Consider the following 5,034-nt stretch of genomic DNA (forward strand, 5'->3'; position numbering starts at 1 on the left):
TTTTCCAGGCTGCCATGACTTGGACTGAGGGAAAGCCTGCCACTTCCTTCAGACAAGTGGGAGGTCAAAATCATAACCACTACACCATCTGATGGACCCTAAAAGTTTTTAAATTTACCCAGGAGTGGGCCAGCCACTGGCATTGAGCAAAGGCTGCTGGATCCACATGCTACTTTGTAGTTTGATTACCAGATCCAGTGGCTTAAAAATTACATCCAGAGCATTTCACGTGTACCCAAAATCCCAAAAGGAAAATGGAGAAGGGATTTTTGGCATGTCCATCACCCTGGGGGGGTGATTTCTCCTTCCTCCTCACCTACCCTGCCCATCCGTGTATCTCTGAAGCAAGTACTTGTGCCCCATAGCAAAAATCTTAACAGAAAAAGGATTTTTGGCATGCCCATCACCCTGGGGGGGTGATTTCTCCTTCCTCTTCACCTACCCTGCCCATCCTTGTATCTCTGAGGCAAGTACTTGTGCCCCACAGCAAAAATTTTAAAAGAAAAAAGTAACTTACCCAGGAGTGCTAGACAAGCCAAAGAAATGCAGGAGGGAACCAGAGGCTTCATTCACTTTAAGACACCAAGACACTCCACAAACAGAGTTGCCATAGGAATACTCTGTCTACAAAGACTCCACAGATTGATAAACTTAATGAGATACAGAGTAGCATCCATGATATTGTAACCTGGACATGGTAGTCTACCTTATACCCTGATTTCTGTGCCCTTGTTGCTGGATTAGATAACTGGAATATCCCTACCCAAACTCTACAGGGGTCTAAACAGACAGAACAGCATCCCAAAGTTAACCATGCTTATGCCCTATTTGGGATACACCCTGACCTAAACCTACCCTCACCCTCACGACCGGGTTGCCAATTCCCTGACAACTGGGTGGCATTGTAGACAACCGAGTTTTATGTGTGTCCTAGAGATGGGAGGTCATGGGCTAGGGATAGAGAATGTGCGGGCCTACAGCAATTCTTCTGTAAAGCTTGGGGATGCGAAACCACAGGAGATGCTTACTGGAAACCTTCATCCTCTTGGGATGCCATCACTGTCTCATTTATTCAGACCTCCGGCAGTCTTTGTAAATCCCACTGGTGTAACCCCTTAAAAATATCAGTTACCCCCCCAGGAAGGGCCCTCCGGGACTGGACAAAGGGCAGAATATGGGGGTTTCGCCTATATGTAAAAGGTGATGACCTGGGATTCGCTTTTACCATTAAATTGTGGATCCAACCCCCGCCGGCCAAACCAATAGACCCTAATATTGTCCTAGTCAAACAAGGAGTCCCACAAACACCGCGCCCACTCCCAACCTGGCCTCGCCTGACCAACACCCCTCAGCCCCCTCAAGGGGTCCAGAACTCACCAAGCACGGGCCAATGACTTTTCAATCTAGTACAGGGAGCCTTCTCTGCCCTCAACTCCTCTAGTCCTGGCCTTACCAAGTCCCGTTGGCTATGCTTAGCCTCGAGCCCCCCTTACTACGAAGGGATAGCCTTCTTAGGAAACTATACCGTTCCCCCCCCCCACTCCTGCGGGTGGTACTCTATGCTTACCCTCGCAGTGGTCTCTGGACAGGGCACCTGCCTCAGCAAAGTGCCCTCTAACTGCCAACATTTATGTAATAAAACTATCTCAACCATTCATCCCGCTGATACTTACTTTATTCCCCCTCCTGGCATTTGGTGGGCATGTAACACTGGTCTGACACCCTGCATCTCCTCTTCAGTGTTTAACCCTAACTCTGATTACTGTGTACTTGTACAGGTCCTCCCTCGAGTCCTATATTATGACTCTGATCATTTTAAAAACCAATTTAGCCATACACATATCAGACAAAAGAGGGAACCAGTCTCTCTAACTCTAGCAATGTTACTAGGTCTTAGAGTCACCGCGGGCATCGGGACAGGGGCAGCAGCACTCATTCAAACTCCTCAATACCTAGAAAGCCTCCGGGTGGCCATACATAAAGATCTCCAGGCCATAAAAATTCTATAACTAAACTCCAAAACTCCCTAATGTCCCTGTCCGAAGTCATCTTGCAAAACTGATGGGGACTTAATCTTCTATTCTTAAAAGAGGGGAGACTGTGTACTGCCCAAAATAAACAATGTTGTTTCTATACCAATCATTCTGGTGTTGTACTAGATTCCATGGCTAAGTTTCGGGAGAGACTAGACAATAGACGTCGGGACCAAGAAACCCAACAGGGCTAGTTCAAAAGTTGGTTTAACCACTCCCCCTGGCTCACCACCCTTGTCTCTACCTTGCTCGGTCCCCTAATTATACTCCTCCTCATCCTAACCTTAGGGCCCTGCATTCTAAACCGCTTAGTCCTTTCATTCGAGAACGAATAAGCGCAGTCCAGGTACTCGTGCTCCGACAACAATATCAAACCCTACAACAGTCAGAAACTTATCCCGATACTCTTATGGGTACATAAGTTTTATGATTAAAACTTTTTGCCAAAAAATGCAAAATGGGGGAATGTAAGAATAGAATTAGACTATCCTGCCTTACAAAGATAAAGTCTAACCTTTGCCTCTTTTGCTTCTGTACTAAAGCTAATGCTGCTGAAGTTGTGGAAGCCTGGGGCAATTTGTTAACACCTTGCAGGAAGCCCAGAGCCATTTGCAAGTTAGCTTAGCACCTTGCAGGAAGCCCAGACCCTTGTATTCTAAAACTCCCCCCTTCTGCTAGCCCCAGAAACCCAGATCAAATGTCTCTACAAACCTGACCAAATGGCTACAACTGTAAAGGAAAACATTTTTGTCCTGCTTGAGCAAGTAACTTCAAGGATGCCATAAACTTACCCTAGAAGCCCCCTTATCTTGCTTCCTCATTCTTTCTTCCCCTCACCCCATGGCTTGTGTCTATATAACCTGAATGCCCCTTTGTTCGGGGCTTCACTCTTAATCGTGTCTTGTATGACTGAGAGTGGAGTCCTAGCATGCTAGCAATAAAGCCTCTTGTGTTTTACATCAAGAAGCAACTTTGTGGCTGATTGGGGTCGCTGTTGCCATAACGGATTCGGCAATCTGCCGACCAAAACCTTTCAATATGAAGTGCTAGGTGTTCAGATACAACACTTGGGCAGGTTCTTGTCTGACGGTCACAAAGAATTATAAATGTGGAAAAAGGGAGAGGATAGTAAACAAAGTTTATTAGTAAACAGTCAAAGCTTCCAGCTAAGCAAATGGTATACCCAGGGTGACATAATGGACCCTGACAAGAAAAATAAAAAATAAAAAAATGTGAAAAATAATTTTATCTAAGGAGATGGAGAAAAAATTACTTTTTAAAAAGCAATGCCAGCACAAGAGTTTTGTGCCACCAGGAGTCTTAAACTAATCACTGTCCTTGAGTTGAACATTGTGTTCAGGACAACAGCCCGTTTGTCTATTTCTAGCCAGTCAAAAGTGCTCATACATTTTTTTGAAATATAGAATAAGAGTTTATTGTTCAAGGTCCTTCCCTCTGCTGCTCTCCAGACCTAGAGAGACTACAATTTTCATGTGGAATGTAGCAGATATGGACAATGCTACTGTGTACAGAAGTCTGACTACTTTTCCTATTTTTCCAAAATCTTTTCAAAAGGGGAATGGGGAAGTCATGCCCACAATTGTTAACAGACCATTTATTTTCTGTAACAGGATTCTTCCTACCTCCTGTTCCTGGCATAGTATCTTTGAGATGCATATTTCAACCAATTACAGTATATTCTTTTGCTTATCTCGTCCCAAGACACAGAACTTCTCTTTTCCTTGAGATGTAGATTAAGCCTTTCTTTAACTAAGACATAGATCTTCGCTTCCAATCACCAACCTAAGAATTGTGGAACCCACCTATAACCTACAAGACCACCCCCCCATATGTCCCATCTTTTTGGGCCAGACCAATGGAAAATCTTTTCACTAAATGTTGTCTGTCAATCTCAAAACAAATAAAAGGAACACCTGTACATGATCACCCCGAGAAAAGGCATGTATGCCTCTTCTCCAGGCCTAGGTCACTCACAGTTGGCTTGGAAATAAACCGTATTAATTATTAATTTTACAGTTGGTTATTTTTTTCCTTCAACACTACTTTCAGCTGTCATTATCTCAAGCAGGTTGCAAGATTTCTGTCCAAGCAAGAAGCAAGAGCTAATAATTGATTTCTGCTGAGAGCTGTGAATGTATTTTTATTTAAGGCTTCACTGTACTGACTCCATTTGTCTCCTACCCTTCATTCTGTGGACTCCTCACCCTATTTACCTAACCAGAGAGCTTACTCCTCTCTCATCAAGATCCTGTAGTAGAGCTGGAAGCTGATCTGGTTGCCATAGGATCCCCTGGCTTCTCAACCTGAAGCAAGAGAACCTCCATTGTGAACTCTATATTGGAAACTTGCTTCAACTCTTTGTGTAAACAGAGTGATTAACATTCCTGCAGTCTCTTCTAAATAACCTCAAACTTCCTACCTCAAGAACTTCCTTAGTGATAAGCTCCTTGCCCAAAGCCATGAAGACCATTAAGATCCCATTGTGTTTTGGCAAAGGACTATAAAGTGCCCTTAGTAATTACTAACTTGCTTGATCTGGCTTCTGTGACTGCTTTCCATTGGGATCCCCTTTCCCTTTCTTCTCCGCCCCCCTCCTCAATGGTTACTGTTCAGGCCTGTCAATGGAAAAAATAACCAACTGTAATATTAATAATTAATAATTAATCCAATTTATTTCCAAGCCAAATGTGAGTGACCTAGGCCTGGAGAGGAGGCAAACATGCCTTTCTCAGGGTGATCATGTACAGGGGTTCCTTTTATTTGTTTTTGAGATTCACAGACAACATTTAGTGAAGAGATTTTTCCATAGGCCTGGCCCAAAAAGGCGGGACATGTAGAAGTGGGGGCTTGTAGGTTATAGGTGGGTTCCACAATTCCTAGGTTGGTGATTGGAAGGGAATATCTGTGTGTTGGAAAGAGATTAATTAAAGAAAATGCTTAATCTACATCTCAAGGAAAAGAGAAGTTCTGTGTCTTGGGA

At 43.8% G+C, this 5,034-nt stretch overlaps 1 long non-coding RNA gene across 1 annotated transcript in view; it reads right to left on the bottom strand.

Moving 5' to 3' along the window:
- Positions 1 to 5,034, bottom strand: part of LOC102485436 (uncharacterized) — a 12,341-nt gene that overhangs the window by 6,519 nt on the left and 788 nt on the right. The window lies entirely within an intron of this gene.

This window comes from Tupaia chinensis, unplaced genomic scaffold, assembly GCF_000334495.1.
Source record: "Tupaia chinensis unplaced genomic scaffold, TupChi_1.0 Scaffold143929_1, whole genome shotgun sequence".
NCBI lineage: Eukaryota > Metazoa > Chordata > Mammalia > Scandentia > Tupaiidae > Tupaia > Tupaia belangeri.